General features: G+C 37.3%; 1 long non-coding RNA gene across 1 annotated transcript in view; it reads right to left on the bottom strand.

Annotated features, from left to right (window-relative positions):
- The window catches only part of LOC134760878 (uncharacterized), a 76,899-nt gene extending 64,923 nt beyond the window's left edge, over window positions 1–11,976 (bottom strand). Inside the window, exons 1-2 of the long non-coding RNA XR_010138932.1 lie at window positions 11,727–11,976; window positions 11,457–11,550 (exon numbers count right to left, since the gene is read on the bottom strand). This is a non-coding gene — a long non-coding RNA (uncharacterized LOC134760878). The remainder of the gene's footprint in view (window positions 1–11,456; window positions 11,551–11,726) is intronic.
- Between the last annotated feature and the right edge of the window lie 10,814 nt (window positions 11,977–22,790).

Genomic DNA, 22,790 nt, shown 5'->3' with positions numbered 1-22,790 from the left:
TCACAAAGCTTGTCAGTTCAGCTAGATTTCAGTGCAAAGGTGGGACTAAAAACCAAAATTCTTGACCGTCAATGTCATTCCTTGCTCTCTCTCTCCCTCTCCCTATCGTTCTCTTGCTTTCTCTTTCCCTCTCTCTCATTATAAAAAAGCTGATTATTTTCTTCTGGATCTCTTTCCACCTCTCAAAAAGTATTTAGTTGTATGCCGTGCATTTAGGAAAGGTTTAATCAAATGAATGCTAAAAAGTAACAAATAGCTAAGAACCAAATCTCTGACTATTATGTTGAGGAAATTCAAGTACAACGAACCCTTGACATTCAGGAAGGGCATACAGAAAACTTCACCTCCAACTCCTCTCCAATTCACAAATCCCACAATTACATAATCGGCATATAATTTCCTGCATAAAACTTCTATTTTCCTCCTAAGAACCATCACATTTTTGCAAAACCAATTGCTCCATCACACCAGCCTTGAAGTGTGTGCAGTTCAAATTTATGCCTCAGCAAAATTACAAATTTCTACATGTCATGAGCCTTTAAGACCCACTCATACATAGTTGAAGTTGTGAATGTTATATCCAAAAATGTCCAGGGTCTACTGATTCTTTAAAGTGATAACCCCACCAAATCTGGACAGGTATTTGAGTCACTGGATTTAATTCAAGGGAGAGACCACGTTATGCCAGTGTGAAATTTGGAAAACTACTGGTCATGAGTTACATTTGAAAGCATAGAATATATTGGATAGGTCTAGAAATGGAAGTGTAAAGAAAATCAAATCTATCTTGATCATGGAAGAACCTTCTCTCCTTGTCCTGGAAATGCTCCCCTTCCTGGGTACAAATGCTCAATTCATAACTGCAGGACAAAATAGACCCCAATGAATTGGGCATTTGTACCCAGCCCTGTGTCATGCTATCCTGTATTTATAACAAAATATCTCGACTTAGTCCTTGCTTTTTCAGAGTTTAAAGTTAAGGAGTCAAGTCAAATTCAGTAGAAATTGATAAATATCAGTGCAAGGGAAGAGAGGATATTTAACAACACTTAGTGGAAAAGAAAGGATTTGAGCAAGGGAGGATGAGGTGGGCTGAAAAGGACTTGGAAGAGTCTGTGGAAAAGCCTAGAAATGAACTAGGGTTTGCCTGTAGTCACCCTAACCATCAAAGAGAAACCCAAAGAGTCTTTTGCCTGTTTCGGGTTTTATTTTTTTAATCTCTTTGGAAGTGAAAATAATCCCTAATATCACCCAGCAAGGGAATTCATACATAGTGGAGGCTCAATAGACCCCTCTTTGGGGAAATATTCATTAAAGTATAACTTACATACAGAAATGTGCACAAATGATAAGTGTTCAGTTTGATGAATTTTCAAAAATTGAACACATTCTTGTAACCAGCACCCAGATCAAGAAACAGAACATGACCAGTACTCCAGAGGCACCTTCACTTCCCCTTCCCAGTCACTGCCTCTCCTGCCCCCCTACACTGCCACAGGTTAATCAGATTAATTTTGCCTGGTTTTGGACGTCATAGAAATGGCATCTTGTAGGATGCTCCTTTTTTGTGTCAGGCTTCTTTCACTCAACATTGTGTTTGGGAGATCTGTCCCTGTTATTGCATGTGACCGTGTACATAGACCATTTGGGAAGCACAGTTTCATGGCGGTTGCATGTAATTATCATGTGTCAGGAACACATGAAATCATCCACTCACTGCTCCAGGGAACAATCAGATGGAATATACAGCAGAGAAGAAATGAATGAAGCAAGGGGAAGAAGAGATAGACGGGGCTTCTATAGCCTGGTCCTCAAGGAAAATTGGCAATTAGGTGAAAGGTGAAGGGGATAAGAGGTCTGAGTGGCAGACCTGATTGAGATTAACATAAACCATTAGGTTAACCCAGAGACAGACAGGAGTGGCACTTGAAATTTACATAAATGCTATACCAAGCTGCAATCAAGTTTCTGTAGGAAGAAGAAAATTGACAAAAAAAACCCTTGTAACCCAAACTGAGGAAAAACAATGGTGGCCATAAATTGTCTTTGTCTGGCAGAAAAGCTGAGGAGAGAAGGAAGATTTGGCAGAAAAGCTGAAGAGAGAAGGAAGATTTGAGGAAAGATTTTTGTCTAAGTTGGCACTGAGATAACCAATGGATCACGGAATTTAATGCCCTCCCCACCCCCAGTTTTGGGGAAGAATAATATATGTACCCTGATAGTATTCCTGCAAACCATTCCCTCCCCATAGGTTCCCCAGCCTTTCTGAGCAAGAGAACCCAGTTTTCATTCAATAAACATTTATTTTCTTTGAGCCAAGCGCTGGCCTTGATGTATGGTGCTGAACTGACTCGGTCTCTGTACTTATGGAGATTACAATCTGTCCAGGTGGGCAGCCAGTCAGTACCTAACATGACAACAGCGACATGGCACAGCCTTAAACCATAAAGCATCCCTCTGAAAGATTTCTATACCAGAATGAAAAGCTGCCCCTGTCATCCTCAGCACTCCTCTCCACTCCATCCCTATTCAGGGAATCCAGTCTAGGGTGAATGTTACACAGCCTTCAGATCATTCTGTGCAGCCCATCTTGTGCCTTTTAGGAGAAAGGGACCATTTCCCAGGTCCTGCAGGAGGCCTGAGAGGAAGGAAACAAGTGCCAGGATGCTAAAACAGCTCTGTTTCTGGAAATCTCGTGGATGGGAAACCACCACAATTCCAGAGAGAGCTCCTCCAGGATGACTTTAATATCTTTTCCTGCCCCTCTGCCCCAGCATATATTAAAATCCTGGAGATACAGACTCTTATTCTCTCTTCTTGCTCCCTCTGCCTGGGCATAATGATATGATGTAACTGGGCATAAAGTCCATGCTCCCTACTTGGGGAAAACTATAGCAAGTTGCTTGGGACTTAAAATCTAAGCCAAGGTTTAAAGAGTCTAGTTTAAAGGAGTTCTCAACTGTGTAGGCTGGAACTATTCCTGAAGATAAGTGGGACTGGTGGCCAACACTGTAGCAATAAGAGCTGCCTTTGTGTGTGTCATTTATACCTTGCATAACAGCACAATTATAAGATACTTACTATGGGCCAGGCCCTGTTTAAAGGCTTTACCTGTATTAACCCGCTTAGTCTTCACAGCAGCACCTATGAGGTATGTGTTATTATTAACACCCCCAACACATACCCTATTTTATAGATGAGGCAATGAAAGCTCAAGTCTGACAACTGGTAAGTCAGGGAAGCTGTGATTCAAACTCAGGCTGTCTAATGCTGTAGTTTGGTCTCTAAGGGGTACTCCATACTGTCTCTTATGTGCAGTGTCTTTTTAAATTTTTGCACCAGTCCTGTGGGGCAGAAGGTAACCCCTTTTACAGAAGAAAAGACTGTGGGTCAGGAGGCTTGATGAGGCCCCCAAAGCTAGCAAGTAGTGAGGCAGGATTTGATACTAAATCTGTTTCTCTGTAAAACCTCATTTTGAAGCCAGTAGAGCAACTTAAAGCCATTTGAAGCCAGTAGAGCAACTCAGAGGTTCCGAGATAAAGTAAGGGGGTTTGCTTGGCCTGACTTGAGTAAGGCTTCTAGCCTCAAGTTTTCACCACCTTCTCCCTCTTCACTCAAACGAGTGAGGTCAACATACTCTAAGACAAAGATGAGAGATGAAAACTGTAAACTAATTTCATGAGGCCATGGTTCCAATATTTTTATTTATCAAAAAAGAATATGGTACAATGGTTAAAAGCGTGGGCACAAGAGTGCAAGTAGCCTGGGTATGAATCTCCATTTCTATTACTTACTAGCCATACGACCCTTGGGAAAGTCATTTTACCTCTCTAAGCCTCAGTGTTCTCATCTGTAAAATGAAGATATTAGTTCCTAGAACATACAGCTGTTAGAAAAATTAAATAAGAATTAATGAAAGTCATTTATTGTAGTACCTGATTCAAGGCAAATGTCCAGTGAATGGCTGCTAGTATTAGTTTTAATTATCCTTTTTGCCGCTTCTCTCATTTTCTTTTTCCAGGCAAGATATACTTGGCATCTGGACTATACTCCAAGGCCTAGAGGTGCCAGTTTGCATTTGAAAGACATATAATTACAGAACTCATCAAGATGAGGACAGGGAGGCAAAATGTCCAGGCATACCAAAGCCACTTCCAATTGCAACATATATTTTCTAAATCAAAAATTATTCTCGTATTGATTGGCTGGAAAATGAAGATTCTTTTTTAAACTCTAAAATAACTTTTATTCTTAAGAATGAAAATATGCTGAAGTTCTTTCCAGCTACTGAGAGAAAACTGTTTCCATGGTCTTCAAGGATGCTTAGCAAAATCATAAATGACAAAGATTGCCCTTTTGGTTCCCAAGATAATCTCTTCCCAGAAAAATATTTATGTTGAGTGTTTGATGGCTTTATGGCTACAGAAAGAGTCCCACCTCTTTGCTGCCTTAAAGATAGTTAGCTAAAGTGGGAAGGAGGCGTCTAGGCAGGCCAGCTGTTGCTATAACCTACCACTCTGTTAGTTTCAGTAGCTGTAACCTGGAGCTATTTAGGCTTGTTTTGCAGCAATGAAGGGTGGTTTTATGCAGGCCTGCTTGTCTCTTGTCGCTCCTCTGGGGATAAGAGAGGTGGGTTATGGACTCACTGCTTCTGAAAGCCTCATATCTTTTTATAGCGCCAGCCAGAGAAGCCACTTCTTTTTCTCCCTGCCCTTTCGGATCAGAGTTGCAAGCACCACTTAGGCCTGAACTAGGAATCAAACATTATTGCTGATAATAATAACTTTAAAATGCTATCTATTGTTCTGGGCACTGGGCAAAGCACTTTACCTGCATTTGCTCATTCAATGTTCACAATAATCATATGGGTTAGAGTCCTGTTCTGATTCTTCATTTTATAGATGAGGACACTGAGGCCTCATCTATAAAGACCCTGTTCCGACTCTTCATTTCATAGATGAGGACACTGAGGCCTAGAGAAGATAAGTACCTTCTGAAATTCTCTGTAGTTTGAAGGGCAGAGCTACAGCTGGAACCCTGCTTATTTGACTAAAAGTAGAATGATGCTTCCTGTGGGGGAAGAAAATAACTTTCTGGATTCTAGTGATTTCTGCAATTTTGGAAGGTAGTTAATTTGTGAATGTACCATAGCACTGAGTCACAATTCTCAGCATCTCTCAGCAGCTCCTACAGGAAACAGTTTGGAGAGGGAAGCTCCAAAAACCAAATGTGATGGAAAATAAAAATGCAATAGTTTCCTGACACTTTTTAAAAACAAAACAACATTTATACATACCATGTTTATGTTGTCTCAGCATTAAATTTACAAAAATATCCTATGATAATAAAAATAAATTATTAACAAAGTATAAGACCAGAAAGCACGTACATAATGACTATAGAATCACAAAAGTATTTCTGTGAAAGAAAAATTTTAAATGAATTTCAATGAAAAGAAGAAAACAGAACACTGGAATTTGTTTTGGAAATGAGCTACACTTGAAGAATTACTTTGCAAGCCCCTGAATTTCAAGTTCTAACAGCTGTCAGATAGCACTGTCATATTGTAGAGGAGAATGTACTCACTTTCTGCAGATGTGCCTATTTTTGGCACTTACTAGCTGAAAAATCACTTGTAAAGAAGTAGGTAAAGGACAATATGAAAGGCCTCAGGACTCCGGAAGTACTCTCTCCTGGATTTCATTAAATCTAATGAGTCACATAATTTTGGAGCCTTCAAATTTTGTGTGTAGTATTTTCTTAAAGAAACACCTATAGGATCACCAACAAGAGAAAAAAGCGCAATATTTTGTCTCCTCTGCACCTCCAAAAAAAGCCTTTAAAAATAGAATCAAGTTCTTTTCAAAAAGCATCTCTGCGGTGGCCATTTTATTTGCCGCCTAGTACTTGGCTTGGGCTCAGCTGGAAAGCCTAATATGCAGTCATGCTGAAGGTCTCTCGTCTTGAAATGAGAGCCTGACAAGGAAATCAAAGTATCCTTTATATCCCAAGTCAGTCTGAAAACGTCACAGCTCCCACGAGAACTCAAATTAACTCAGCACCCACTACATGCAAGACTCACCATCGAGATTCTGGGACAGGTACAAACATGATAAAGCTCAGTCCTTGCCCTCAAGGAGCTTTGTCATTCAATGAAGACACATGAAATTCACAAACAGGGAGTCAGATACATTGGGCAAGTCTCTCTGGACCCCCATTCCACATCCACATATAATATTGGGTAATATTCTCAAATTTTGCAAATGTGAGTAACCCAGAAATAATACAAAGAATAACTGCTGGAAAAGTTCAGAGGAGGGGAAAGGCTGCTGTAGATGAATATATCCTCCAAACTTCTCCATTCCCCCAAACACATACCTGGCATCCTTTGCTAAATTACCTCCAAAGGGAATAACTTGGAAAATTGAAAATGGCAGTTTTCAGGCCATAGTCACAAGGAAGCAGGCACCTCATGTGAGTGCCCCATACTCTGAGAAATTTGTCCACCCTGGAGTAGTCATGTGTCTACACAACTAGAAACATCTACACATATATTCAAAGCATCTGCTCAATGACACATTTTTCCCACAGTTGTTTAGCATCTTGTAGGTGCACATTTTTGATTTTCCATTCAGTTAGGAGTTAATAGGATTTGCAATTCTGAAGTCTATTGAAATTGATTCCCAATTCATAGAACTTTCCTACAGATCAACGTAGCACTAACTCTAATAATAAAGCAGCTGTCATGACCTCTTTACCCTAGAAATTTCCTGAGGGCACATTATGAGCTAGTTATTGTGCTATGACCTGGGGAGGCTCCAAAAAGGAATGATACTCTGGGCTTGCCCTTGAAGATTTTTGGCTGGCAAGGAAGACAGAGATTGGTAAATTTTTTTTTTTTTTTTTTTTTTTTTTTTTTCTGTTTAAACTGGGATCTCATGCTCAAGAAAGGTTGATAGTCATTGTTTTCATGCCGGGGATTTTGAGCGCAAATGCTCAAAGGACCAAGCAAGTAACAAGGCAGGCCTGGCGGAGACTGTGAAAAAGTGGAGAGAGTTTGCCCTGTGGGATGAGGGAGCCATGACTCAGTCTCAGTGAATGCTTGTCATGTAGAAATGATGATACAGGGTTGCCAAAACTTTTGATTCTCCCCAAAAATCCAGAAATCCTGATTTTTTTTAATGCAAAATCTCTCTCAACTTTTAAATGTTAGCAACTAATCTAAAAAATATATTTTAACACCGTGCAAGGACCAAACAAGAATTATCTGTGAGCCCACTGCAGAAGTGTGCAGGCTGTCAACTTATGATGACTGCTTTAACAGTGTCGTGCTGACTGGGTGTCCGTGACTAAGTGGCCACGTGACCTAGTGAAAGTTGACTTCTCTGAGCCTCAGTTTCTTCAACTGGAAAATGGGAATAAATGTCCACTTTCTCAGACTACGATAAGGAAACTAATGAAATTAAAAATATGAAAATAGTTAAGAAAATATTTTTTAAAGTACAAAGTATGGAACTCTTGAGAAACAATAGCTTCAGTTGCTTAGTATAACCAGCTCATTCTAAATCAGAACAACAGTACCAATGGTTTAAAGCAAATCCTAAATGTCTCTTCATGTTTTTGTATGATGAGGTGGAGCATTTCTATATAGGGGAATTTATTTGCAAATGCACCTGATTCCATATAACATAGACACTGGGTTAATGGGTTTTGAGTAAATAGTAAAACTACATTCATATGCATCTAATTTGGCAATTATTTAAAATCATATTAAGCCCTGTCTGATGCAGAGGGCATAATTGGCCTTTCTCAGTACTACAGATTAGCACCTTTGTTCTCACTATTCAAACCAAGAGAACTGAATTTTAAAAATAGAGAGACCGGTATTGTCTCCACATCAGTTCAGGGAAATGTTTTAAATTGTGAGGTTTAGAACACCTCTTTAATTTAACTCTGGTCATCTATACTCCTAATCACATCACTACAGCAACACTAAAAATTAATACTGCAATTTCTAATAAACAGTTGCATGAAGGCCAGTTAAGCTGGAAAGTCCATTGTGAATTTAGAGATTACAGCTCTGCTGAATGACTAGTCCTCCAGTTTTATCTCAGCTATTCTGCTTGTCTATTTAAGAGAGAGAGACAGAGAGAGACAGAGAGAAAACAAACATGCAACTCTATCTGGTTGTTCTAGGATCAAATTCTATTCTGTGATTTTAGCTTACTGTCCCAAATACCAAAAACCAAACTTTTTGAAGGTGCTGCAGGAATCTAGTCAGAATGCCTATTTTCTATGTCTCTGAAATTACCTAATTACCTTTTTAGCCAGCTTCCTATGTAGAATGTCTGGTTTTACAATAACATAGTGTTTCATTTGAAAAGAAAATTTTGCTTTTTGACTACGTGCTTTGAAATCTCTTGTTGCTTTAATTTCATCAGGTTTTCTATGCTTCTTGCGTGTCTTTATAATCAAAGAGGCCAAAATGTTCCTTTCACTTCTTATTCAGAGATGGAGCTGGATTATGGGGAAAAAATAAAATAAAACCTGTGACTGAAAACTCCCACAGATTGTGCCCTGTGTAGGCAAATCGATCTGTTAAAAAGAAATGACATATCTAATGTGAAACTCCTCTGTACAGGGTTTTCAATGAACACATCATGCCAGGGAACAGATCAGGGACCCTTGCAGCTGTGATTTCGATTCTTTTTTTTTTTTTGAAATCCGGAGATAGCGTCCCTAAAGGAGAATAGCCCCTTCGGAGACCCTTCTGTGTTTCAGGTTCTTTCATAAGCTCTACTTGGCCACTAATTTGCTTCCATGGAGAGGTGACTTGAAAACACCACAAAAGTAAGCCATTGAGCATGTGGATGGACGGACTTTTAAGCATGAGTAAATTGACTTTTTGAAAAAAAAAAAATTAAAGCCAGAAAGTCTTTGTGACCTATTGATGTGAAATCTTTACATAAGAAATGCCAGGCTAAAGAACTAAAAAGCTTAATCAAAATCTGATCTACTTATTATTTTGTCTGTTCTGACCTCGGATATCACCATATGAACATTTTCTTAAAATGGAACAATGTCTTAGATCCAAGTGAAGCCCTCCCAAAGCATAGATTGTGGCTGAAACAATACACTAATCATCAGCATCATGATTAATTGCATGTTCAGATCTTGGCTATTCTGGTTTTCTGTTATTCCAAAAACGTACAACACCTGATTTTATCAGTCAGATCGACCCTTCATGAAAATGGCAGAACCTGAAGAGTACACAGAGAAATAAAACATCTATATGAATATCTATATATCTATACAATATTTTATATATATTATTTATAAAGCATTATCCTGAAAAAAAAAGAATTTTTCTTTTTCAGTGGCACTAAGGAACATCAATTCCTCAAAGCAGAAGCAATACAGTGCAATTATTATTATTAACTAAACAACTACTAATTTAAAAAAAAGAGAAAATATAATTTTGAAAATATCCGGTTATATGAAACAGACTTTATTGACCACATTTTAAATATTTCCCAATCTCATCAAACATCCTTTACAATATATATGTTGGGGAGAACCACAACAAGCAAAAGGCAACAGTAACTTTCCTTCCCTGTCTTTAATAGACATTTCAGTACATGTTAATCACCACAAATCACTACACTGTTGATAGTAAAAAGAAGATATGAAATTCAATAATCCTATTCTATTTTTGTTTCAGATAAACAACAAAGTCATAAAAACTTCTCAATATTGCCATATTTTAAAATAAAATTACAGCTATCTGCCAGCACTACACATAACAATTTATTGTACCTGAATAATTACTTTGGTTGAATAAAGTCCATATGTTTCAAATAAACCTGAAAGACATTTGTTTTTTTAATCTAATTCTCCCCGATAAACAATATACTAATTAGTCACATATTTCATAAAAGTTACAGGGATGTAATAGCAGCTTGTAAATTGCCTTGCATTGCATAATATGTGATTCCATAAATCATCACAAAGCATAAAACAATGGGCAAGACCTAAGGCTGGATAAAAATTAAACCATAAAACACGATTTCAACTAAATTCATCATTTTATCATTTTTTAAGGAGCTATGACCAGATATCAAAAAGTAAAAGGAGAAAATATTTTCCATGAAAAGGCAACCCATTTTGTTTAGATTGCAGCCATCTTTGGAAACGGTACAGATATACAGAGAAAACAGGATCATGCAGCCACTGATTTCCATTTTTTAGAGGAATTATTAGCTAGTCAACCATTTAAGATTTGATTACATATAAAAGGTCTCTATTTCACATAAGGGAGGGAAAGGGGCAGGGTATCAGGGTGATGAGAAAAACAACACAAATAGCACTTAGTCAATCACTAACGAAATTAGAAATTGAACTGGTTTTTACTCTTCGTAGGTGACATTAAATCAGAAGAGTTATCTACTTGCATTGAATATATTTACAACCCCATTAAAAAGTATTTTGTCTCTATTTTCTTTCACTAAATTCCCTTTACTAGAATCATAGAAATTAGATAGCATTAATCAAAACGTATAATTTGAAAATCTTTCCAGGAAATGCCGTCTGTTCTCTTTATTTATTCCTTTTGAACTCCAGAAGCTATCTCTAAGTTAGGTACTATTTGCCATAACCCACAAGTTCCCACTTTCTGCATCCTCTCTCAGAAAAGCAAATACAGAATGCTGATTTTTTTCATCTAGACACAGATACACATAGACAAATATTCTTACATTTACTGAGTGTCTTATACAACAAAGAAGAGACAAATTTATATTTTAAAAGACAGAATATACCAAAATTTTGATAAGAAATATTATGAATATTAGTAGCACTCTGAGGAGACATATGTGATTTTTTTCTTATGTAATTTTTTGTCAAATATTTTTTAGCATTTATACCACCAACCCCAGAAATATTGCCCCATGCTAGTAGGAAATTCCATTCTGATATCAAAACAGTCTTATCAAAATACTTGAAATCATCCAACTGACTTTTAAAACAACACGTTTTTAAAATCATGCACATAATAATTATACTAAAAACCTCTTCAAACTTCACTTAATTTAATTTTTAGCCTCCGAAACCATCATAACTTCCTTAATACCCTGGTGCCCCCTTTTGGTGTAGCTAGATCAAGCCTTTTTTTTTTTTTTCCAATTAAAAAAAATCATACACAGTGTATGTATTCATTCACAAGACATAGTGTTTAACTTGGAAAATGTCAATTCACACTACAGATGGCTCATGGTTATTAGAGCTTTTATTCTGCCTTTACTATTACCAGTTATTGATCTAAAACATGTGCAAACAAACAAAGCTAACTCTTTGAGTGGGAAAGGAAATGTGTCCTTTCCCTTAGACAATTGGCATAGCACTACTCAGATTCCTTGAGTTCTCGTCCCAGTCTTCATGGTAAATAAGTGACCCGTTACCTTTGCTACGGACATTCAATGGCTCGCTGACGGCTGCATTCAGAAGATATTTTTTTGTCCTCGATACATTTATGCTGTAGGTCTGTCTATCATCCTGAGGAAAGAAAGGCTGGTGAGCATGCATAGATCCCAACATCTATTGACAAACAGCAAGCCCAAGCATGGAGACACAGTCTAGTAAACAAGTTTTGTCACAGGGGGAAATAAAAGTTAACATTTTAAAGAGTTTGACTGAAATTTAAGAAAAGGAAAAAAATTAAATATCCTTACGACTTTTCATATGTTAGAGCTGGTAATTATGCCTCAGAAATAAGTTCTTTCCACGTTCAACAGCACTGTGTGAAGAAGACGAGCTGATTTCCAGCAGGGATATTGAATCCTTCCATCTGAAGGACCAATCAAGTGTGAAGTACAGTATAGTTTTAGATTCAATTGAAAGGAAAAAGCTTGACTACTAGTTCATAGCATGACAACTTTCATGGATTAGTTCAGACCCTATTCTCCTCCCTGAAAGGGTATCACAGCATGAAGACAGTTTTCAATGCACTAAACTTTAATAGCTGAGTGGGGGAGCCAAAGCTTCCCTTTGGTCTCTATAGAAACAGTATAGCCAAAATTTGAGGCAAAATTAAGGTCTTTGGTCTTAGGTGCTGTACCTCCCCTCAGAGGTTTCTTTTCACAAACAGACTTTGGCCCTTATCAAATGTACACTCTTTTGGGGACTACTGTAAAAGGGAAGAGGCAAAACCTACTCCATTATTTTCCCCTCTGAACTCCACACAGGCAGCCATTTCAATGAAATACCAGAGAGCCCGATATGTGGTGCCCAGTGTCAAAGGCAGGTGGAATCATCTCTTAGGAAAGACTGCTCTTTGTTGTGTTGATGGTGGTTGTGGCTGTTGACAGAAAGCTCCTCCCTGCTTATCTCTGCAACCACTGCCCTGTGCCTGCAGCACTCAGGCCAGGCAGGCCCCTCCCTTCCCTCTTCTCCCTGGGCCTTCCCCACTCATCTCGGCCCTTGGGATTTTCCCACAGCAGCCTCCACAGCATTCCCTGAATTGTTCCCCCACCCCAACTCCTGCATCTCAATTGAGTACATTGTCAGAAGAAAGAGGTATTTTCACAACACCAGAGGGATGTTAAAGTTGGCACAAATCAAGCACTTCATTAGGAATTTAGTATGCTCGAATTTTCTTTGTCAGAATTCCTAGTCAAAGGCAGCAAGACCCTAAGACTTGAAGATTTTCTTCTAACAATGCAGTTTTACTCCCCACTCAGGTCAGCTGTGTCTGAACCAACCTCAAACATTCTTTTAGTTCTTTTCTTTTTCCTAGTTACAACTTCATCTCCAGGTTCAAGACCCCTTTACTGATAAGAAAATGCAGCTTCCTCATCTGCCTTAAGAAAGGACACTCCAAACTTGTGGTGGAGAAGTCTAGGATTTATTTCCTTGGAGTCATATAACCACCATAGTAGGATGGGGACCAAGGAGATGCTCTCACCCCTTGGTGGGGCTGATGGGTTCAGATATTGATGAGAACATTTCTAAAGAACATGAATTAGGGGATGTCAGAAGTAGCTTTCTTTAGAAAGTCCTCTCAACGGCATGATAGAACTGGCTTGGAAATCTATCAAACCAGTTTGTAAGGGCTATTGGTGGATCCAGCCCTATAGTTGGGGTCTCCTTGTATAAAACTTCATATTCATATGATGCCAGCAATTCTACAATACAGATGTTATCTGGCATCTGGACTTCTAGAACCCTCAGGTTTTTGGACCTAGAAACAGCTCGAAAACATTTTTTTATAGTGAAAGATCTGTCCATTGATATCCAGCACCAAACAACAAGGCCAAGACAGACAGCCTGCAGAATTGCTTCAAGGGTAAGGTGACTACTTGGGTTGTCGCCCAAAAGGAAAATGATACTATTAATAATAACTAATAAATGATGCTAATAATAATAACTTACACTTGAAAGTCAAGAGGCACTGGTGAAGCAACAGAAGCGAGAAGAAACAAGAAATGGGTAGAGAGTCATTGGCGGCAGAAACAGCAGAGTTTAGAAGGAGGTATGGAGGGTGCACAGTCATGGTGGCAGGGACAGCAACAACAGCCATAGAGGTGAGTAGAAACAATGCTCAAAAGTCTCTCAGGGCACCCCAATCAATTACATTTCCCAATCTGGAAAAGAGGGGACATTTACTGCATATAGAGCAGAGTAACAAACTCATTCATGCTCTCCTTCATTCCATCCATGTATAGTTACATCTATGAGGTACCATATTTATAAAAATACAGAAGCATATGGTATCTTGTAGAAATATTTTTTCCAACAACCATTTAAAAATTTAAAGTAAGTGTGTAAATCTCAAAGTACTTAGAGCATTCGCCAATCTAAAGAGGGTCATTCCACTGAAGGTGCTATATAGCTGAGATATGCCTAGAATGTGTGTGATTTTTACTTTTATTGTACTGACTGAAATTATTCCCAATGTTTATTATTTTTAAATGGCCTAGCATTGAGTTATGTATACATTAGGCACTCCACATTGCTTGTTGAGTGGATAAATAAATCATGAAACTGTCAATAGCAAAATAAGTAGAAGTTTCCTTTGACCAGATTCTTTAAATACTTAATTATTACATGTACTTATTCATTCAACCTGCATTTATTTGTGAAACACATAGAATGGGTGTGTGTGTTTGCACTCATGACGGGGTGCCAGCGTAGACAAAAGTCAACAAAACCTGCTAGCATCCATCAATTTAATATCCATCTGTTAAGCATCCATCAGACTTTCAAGTTAATATGAAAATACAAATGGCCAAGCAACACTTGTAAAAATATTCATCAAGAAATGACAATCAAAACAATGAGATACATATTGATAATTACCTGTAGTGGAGTTGGTGTAGGTAGTCAGCCTTTCAGTAGGAAATTTTGAAAGCTTAAAAGCACACATTTAACTCGGGCTCAGACATTGCATTTCTAAGAATGTATCCTAAGGTAATAATTAAAGATGTGCATAATGATTAAACTACAAGGATTTCATTGTAAAATTATTTGTATTAATAAAGGACAAGACAACCTGAATCAGGGGCTTGAATACATTATGCTGCAGTCATACAATGGGATATCAAGCAGCTATAGAAATCATCTTCTAGAAGAATACTAACACAAAGAGATGACCAGAAAATGTTAAGTGGAAAAATAACAAGTTTAAAAAATTTTTATTAATTTCAAGGATCACAGTAATTCATATTTATAGTAACTCGAACTAAGCAAAATTGAAGAGAACTGTAATTGAAAGTCCACTGTGGTATCAGAAATAAGCACTGTTTTCAGTTTGTTATACATGTTTCCAGACTTATTTATTTTACATATCCAAATGTAATCAATAAGTTGAATTGACAGAAGTCATGGAGTGAAATCATAAACCACCTTCAATGGTGTCTTCCACTTTACCTGTCTCTTTAGTAACAAAACACAGTGTTAAATGGTTACTTTAACGCATTCCATGGAATAAAGCTTTCAACTAAAACCAGAGTTAGAGCTATTCTTCCTATCTGAGCTGCAACCTGCTACAGGTGAAGGGCCTACAGCTGGCAAATGGACCACGGTTGTTCTCTTTCCTTCCTTTAGACTTTGAGCCATTCTCCCCATCTTACAAACTACAATTACTGACCCTGTTTAGAGTAATGAATAAAATATACAGGATGCCCAATTAAATTGGAATTTGGAGTAAGCAATGAATAAATTTTTGAACATGATTGGTCTCACATATTGCATGGTAGATAATGCTAAAATGGTCTCCACTGTTTATTTCAAATTCCAATTTAACTGAGAATCCCGTATTTTTGTCATTGTTGTTATATCTGGCCACCCTAGTTCAGCAGCAAAGCAACGGGAAGAAAAAGAGGTAAGGGAGATAGGAAAGTTATTTCTTGACTGATACTGTTGTAAGTTGGCTTTTCACAATCTGGGACCGGCAGGTATTTAAAGCTATGTCTTTTGTGAATGCTTTTGTGATTCCTTTTGAAACCTCCATATTGCAGAAAGCCATTAACCTGAAGATCTTTCATGAATGTGTGGTTTTTTTCTGATCCCTGGGGTACACGTACATGTCCCTTGCTCTGACAGATTCTGGGAGAGCAGGCATATCTCAAAACAGCACCAAGATTTTTGCTCCTGCTCTTGAAGCACTGGCCAGCCTTTTACATTTTCCAGGTGAGAGTCAGACACCATGTCACCATATCTGTCCAACTGCAGAAGTCACATATCAAGCTAAGTGGTCCTTGAAATTCCTCTCTCCTGACTTGATGTAGAGAGAGAAGCACTCTGTACCCTTCCATCTTGGGGAGGAGGGCTCACAGAACAGCCCTCTTACTGGAAATATTCCTTACAAGTACCCCTAATCTCCACCAACCAGAGCTTTTTAAACCCATACTGAGTGAAGGGCTTAAGAGTTTTGAAATCAGTTATTGGCTCGCTACTTTGAAATTCATACAGGGTGGCCTGTCTCACTAATTGCTTCAATATCTATGGTATCTTGATGCCTCAGTCAAAACTTTAACTTTTGTTACACTAACACTATTTATATTGTTCCTCTAGTCAATTCTCTCACATTCTCCACAATTGCAAACTTTCTTGACCATCTTCATACCTTTCATACCTTGCCCTACCATCACTATCAATATTTATAATTTCCAATGTCAGTGCTACTTGGCAAGTCCAGCGGTTGTTGAAGTGTGTTCTCTGGACCAGCAGCATCAGCATCAGCCAGGAGCTTGTCAGAAATGCAAATTCTCAGCTCATCCTAGACCTACAGAATCCGAGCCCCTGTGGGTGGGCCCCAGCACTCTATTTTAGCAAGCCCTCCAGGGGATTCTAATGCATGTTTAAGTTTGAGAACCACACCAATGCTCTCACCTACTTTCCAAAGAAGTTAGTTCACATGTTTATTCTATTCATACTTCATTATCTTTCAGCCACCCCAACTTTCACTCCAAGCAAATGAACTCACTTTCAAATTCACATTAAAAGATGGAAAACTTCAGATTCCCTAAAATTCCTACTACCAAATCTACAGACTGACCTGTAATTCTGCCCATCCGTCTATTAAAATGGAAGAGGATACCTCCTTTGTATGGCTAGTCCTGCAACCCAACCCCTGAGTCCCAGCCCCTCTAGCTTCTCAGGAACTTCACTTTAATGATTATTTACCCTCTCACTTAAATATATAATCTTCATAGGGTTTCAAAACTTCCATCTTAAAGATCTTCCCATTCAGATTCCCTTTTCAGCAATGACATCAGATCCGGTTTTCACTTCACAGTCAGCATTTTCAAAGAAGCTAACTTGTTACTTTCATTTCCTCATCTTTGCTAACTCCCCACTCTGGCATTTGCTCCCACAGCTCCATTGAAATGACTCTCATCAAGATTACCCTGACTTCCATGTTGCTAAGTTCCACTGGACACTTTATGGTTCCTACCCTGCTTGACTTTTAGTCCAATGTTGTCCAACAGAAGTTTCTGCAATGATGGAAGTGGTGTGTATCTGTGCTGTCCAGTATGGTAGCCACTAGGCTTATGTGGTTATTGAGCACTTGAAATGTGGCCAGTGTGACTGAGGACTGAATTTTTAAACTTTATTGGATTTAAATTTCAATAGTCACATATAGCTAGTGTCTACCATATCAGCCAAGGCATCTCTAAGCTGTATGCCACTCCCTTCTTGAAACATTTTCTTTTCTTTGGCTTTTATGTTGCCAACTCTCTCTCCATACCCCTTTAGGATTCCCTTTCAGCCTCCTTTGTTGGCTACTTCTTTGCTATTGGATGTTTTAGGGTGCTACTATCATTGGTAAAATTTGAATATGGACTGTATATTAATCTTTTCACTTTCTGCTCTAGGCTTTAATGATCATCTACAGAGAGAGAATTCACAAACTTGGATACCTGGGGAGAGTTTGTGCATGTGTCTTGAGCTGTGTATATGTAGATAAAACATATCAGCATTGACAAATGGAATTGCATTTTAAAAAGGTATAGACAAGCTAGCCCTCCTGATACTACCTTCCTGGAAAGGAATTTGGAAAGATCCATCAATTTTTACTCTCACTGGCAGACTAGGAGACAACCTACCTAATTACACCCTCACAAGCAATTTAATTCTGAATTGCCTCAAGTCTTTGCTTACTCACACTGATCTCACTTCCTGATACTTCAAGACAAGTGGAGAACACCTACTCTGAGCAGTGACCCCAGGCCCCCTCTATGTTTTTATTTGACTCTTTCTCTTTCCTTCATAAACCTAGGTTTTCTGGCTTTCTAAGCCGGCTTTTTTCCTGCAGTTCTTGCAAGCATAAAGTGAACTCTTATCCTTCATGTAGATTTATTCATGACTAACATTTTGCCTCATCTGACACACCAGCACCTCATTTTCTCTCTCTTTCTACACACATGCAATATGCATATACATACACAAATGTTCACATATATTGTTATCATTATTATTGTTATTTTCGCTGGACTGTTTGGGAGTAAGTTTCAGATATTCTGAACTTTTGTGCTTAGATATTTTTCTGTGAATCTACTAGAAACACATACATTCTCTTAAATAAATCTCATTAAATGATCAAATCTGGGAGAATTCACACTTATACAATATTATTATCTAATATACAGTCCATATTCAAATTTTACCAGTGGTATCTATAGAAACTTCCTTTCAATACAAGATCGCACATTGTGTTTTGTTCTCATACGTCTCCTAAGTCAGCTGCTTTTGACCATTTGGGCTCTGCTACCCCATGAGACCTCTATTTCAAGAATGCTAAGACCATCCTTCCCAGCCCCACCTGTCTTAGACAAATTAGCCTGGTTATGACAGCCCCAGGAACCATTCCATAAAGAGGGTCCAAGAATTATCCTTTCTCCCTCCCTCCTTCCCTCATTCCTTCCCTCTCTGTTGTCCCTCCTTCTTGTCTTTCTGTCTTTATTTTTAGCATTTTCTGGCACTATATGATGCTCAAGTTTCATCTTGTATTTTTTCCCCAGTTCTAGAATCAGCTATTTTCCCAAAGGCTCCTTTTAGTGGAGAATGATATTTAGAAACAAATATTTGGACATCAGTGGTGCTAGTTGCTATGGGGCTGTCAATTTATAGGCCCCTTCAGTGGACAGAGCAAGAAAATATATGTATATATAACAAAGTATCACACATATCTATATTTCTGTATTTCTCTTTCTGTATAAATACATAATACATATGTGTATGTAAATATGGGTTCATAATATTTTCAACTCTAATCTAGCATCACAGTGTTGATTTTGACATCCTTCCTTTGTTTGTTTGTAACTTTTTTCCCCTGACAGTGAGAAATCTGACCTTCAATATCTGTTTAACTTATTTACTTTTCTGTTTAACCCTACAATACATGTTAAGTCACTTCAGAATTGTTAAGTTGTATCTCTATGAGAAACAAATTTAACAATCACAGCATAGTGTTTATGTACGATATGTACAACTCCTTTTGTCTTTAGCCTTACAGTATTCAGGGAAAGTACTGTTTTCCAAAGATATGTATGTGAGCTCCTTTTTTCTTATCTCTTTCTGTGAGGTTATCTCTCACATTTGTAGCAAAGATAGGTTTGTTTGTCACTGTCTGCACAGTCTACACCCTGGGATCCTCTGAAATCCTGGTTGACTTTTTTAATTAATAAATTTTATTATTTTAGAGCAGTTTTGGGTACACAGCAAAATTGAGTGGAAAGTATACAGTTCTCATACACTCCCTGCCCCTACATATGCATAGCCTCCCCCATTATCAACATCCTCACCAGAGTGATACATCTTTTACAATTGAATACCTACATTGAAACATCATTATCACCCAAAGTATATAATCCACATTAGGGTTCTGCTGTTGGTCCTGAAGATTTATGGGTTTGGACATGTGTATAATAATATGTACCGACCACTGTCATTTCTTACAGAATAGTTTCACTACCCTAAAAATCCTCTGCGTTCTCCCTGTTCATCCTTCCCTGTCCTTTAATGCTCAATAACCACTCATCCTTTTATTATTCCTGTTGTTTTGCCTTTTCCAGATCGTCATATAGTTGGAATTATACAAAATGTAGCCTTTTCAGATTGGCTTCTTTCAGTTAGTGATTTGCATTAAAATTTCCTCCATGTCTTTTTCATGACTTGATAGCTCATTTCTTTTTAATGCTGAATAATATTCTATTATCTGGATGTACCACAGTTTATTTATCCATTCAGTTACTGAAAACCATCTTGATTGCTTCCAAGTTTTGACAAGTATGAATAAAGCTGCTGTAAACATCTGTGGTGGAAGGTTTTGTGTGGACTTTAGCATTCAACTCATTTGGGTAAGTACCTAGGGGCAGGGTTTCTGGATTGTATAAGAATATGATTAGTTTTTTAAGAAACTGCCACACTATCTTACAAAGTGGCTATAGCATTTTGCACTCCTACCAACGATAAGTAAGAGTCACTGTTGTTCCACATTCTCACCAGTATGTGGTATTGCCAGTGTTTTGGATTTTGGTTATTCAATGGTTAATTTTTTTTAAATGTGCACACACTAAAATTCTCTCTTTGTGATGTGCAGCTCCATGGATTTTGACAAAAACAGTGTTATTTATCTACCACTCTACTACCATAGGAAACAGTTCCATTAATCTAAAAATTCCCTACGGGGCCCCTTAATAGTCAGTCCTTGTCCCCTGACAACCACCAATTTCTTTCCATTCCTACAGTTTTGCCATTTCCATAATATCGTATAAATGGAATGTTACAATATGCAGCCTTCTGAGTCTGGCTTCTTTCACTCAGCAAAATGCATTTAAGGCTCATCTATGCTGTTGCATAATGTGTGTGTGTGTGTGTGTGTATATATATGTGTGTGTGTGTATATGGTGTATATATATATACCACATATATGGTGTGTATGTGTGTGTATATATATTTGTGTGTGTATATATGGTGTATATATATATATACACACCACATATATGGTGTGTACATGTGTATATATACATCTTTGTATATATATTGTATATATATTTAATATATTTTATAAATATGTATTTTTTAGGTATATATATTTTTAATATATTTTATAAATATATATGGTGTATATTTTGTTTGTATATTCTTTTATATTTTATAAATATATACAATAATATATATTTATGGTATATATACAGATATGTTTTATAAATATATATGTATATGTACAATAAATATATTTATAGTTTATATATTTTATAAATATATATGGTATTTATAAAATATAAAAAATAAAAAAACATATAAAAATATATATCTCTTGCTGGTTCTGGTTTTTGGTAGAATCTATATGTGTGTATATGTATATATATATGTGTGTGTGTATACACACACACACACACACACACACACATATAAAGACAGTCGGCCCTCCATACCCACAAGTTCTGTATCCATGAATTCAACCAACCACTGATCAAAAATATTTCTAAGAAAACAATGAAAAATGCAAAAACTTGAAAACACAAATTTTAAAAGATACAGTATAACAACTACTTACATAGCACTTGGATTGTATTAGGTAGTATAAGTAATCTAGAGATGATCTGAAGCATGCAGAAAGATGTTCATAGATTACATGCAAAAATACTAAGCCATTTTATATAATGAACTTCAGCATCTGCAGATTTAGGTATCTACAAGAGGTCCTGGAACTAATCACCCACAGATAAGATACCAAGGGATGACTGTATGTATTTCAAGGAATTGGCAATCGTAGGGTCTGACTGGGCAAGTCCAAAATTCATAGAGCAAGTCAGCAGGCTGGAAACTCTTAGACAGGAGTTGACATGCAGACCACTGGTGGAATTTCTTCTTTCTCAGGGAAACCAATTTTGCTGTTAAAACCTTTCAACTGATTGAATGAGGCCCACCCAGATTACAGAGGTTAATATTCTTTACTTAAAGTCAACTTATTATAGATATTAATCACATCTATGAAAGACCTTCACAGAAACACCTAGATTAGTATTCAATTTCATATCTGGCTACCGGAGGCTAGCCAAGTTGACACATAAAACTAGTCATCACACGGTTTGTTTTTCTCATTCATCTGTTGAAGATTTCTCTTGGATCAGAATAGAGTTCCCTTAGAATAGAGCAGATAAATACATTGTAGTATATTCATAGTTAAATACTGTAATAGCAATGACAATCAATAAACTACAACTTTAACCAACAGCATGGATGAATCTGACAAAGAAAGAAGCCCTACACAACATAATTCATAGTATTAGTAGTTGATTTCACAAAGCTAAACTTATTTATACCATTAGAAATCAAGATAGTGATTACCCTTGAAGAAGCAGTGACTTGCAAGAGGGCAGAAGGAAACCTCACAGGTGCAGGGTTCCATTACTTGTCCCAGGTTCTGCTTACACAAGTGTGTTCATTTTGTCATCATTCATTGGGTTATACACTTATGACTTGTGCACTTTTATGTATGGGTATTGTACTTTAATAAAAAGTTCAAAAAAGTTCTGTTGAAGATCAGAGGATCTGAGTTCACATCTTGGCATTCCCACATACTCTCCTAGTTGTGTGATCTCAGGAAACTTACTTAACCTCTCCAGTTTCAGTTTCCTCATGGATAAAATGGGATAACAACATTTTTTTGGCAAGGGTGCTGTGAGGATTAAATTATATATGAGAAAAGGGGAGTTTAACTTCTAAAAAGTATTTAGTTATGGCAGTGTAGATCTGGATAGATTCCAGTGAGAAGAGAATGGATGTCGCATTTTTCTCTATAGAGCCCTGGCACAAGGACAAAGACAATAGCCAGAAAATAATATGACAATTGGTTACAACCTCAAGCGAATATTATTGATGAAAAGAGTACAAATTAAATGCAAATGATTATGACTAAAATATAATTCGATATGGGGCAAACTGTAGCTGCTAGTGTACTTAGAATGTACTTTTCTGTACTTTAGCTAGATTTCCACATGAGGACAGCATATATTCAAACAATAATATAAGTCATTCTAGGCAAACCTCCCTTTTAGTTTTATAGCTCTTTCTTACCAAAGAAATATTAGAATTAGAAATCATAAAATATGTTGAAATTCTCTGAGACTGCTGAGACTGGACCTTAATAATTTTTAAAATCATGATGGCCAAAAGAAGAGACAAACTGGCTGGAGTTGGAAGCAGTTTTCCTCTTGTTTCTCTATGAGTGGATGCACATTTCTTGTTTGGAGAAAATAGTTGGATTTTATGGAAGCAGACTTCCA

This window comes from Pongo abelii, chromosome X (assembly GCF_028885655.2).
Source record: "Pongo abelii isolate AG06213 chromosome X, NHGRI_mPonAbe1-v2.0_pri, whole genome shotgun sequence".
Lineage (NCBI taxonomy): Eukaryota > Metazoa > Chordata > Mammalia > Primates > Hominidae > Pongo > Pongo abelii.
The sequence above is the reverse complement of the archived record's forward strand: the minus strand, read 5'-3'. Positions and strand labels throughout refer to the sequence as shown.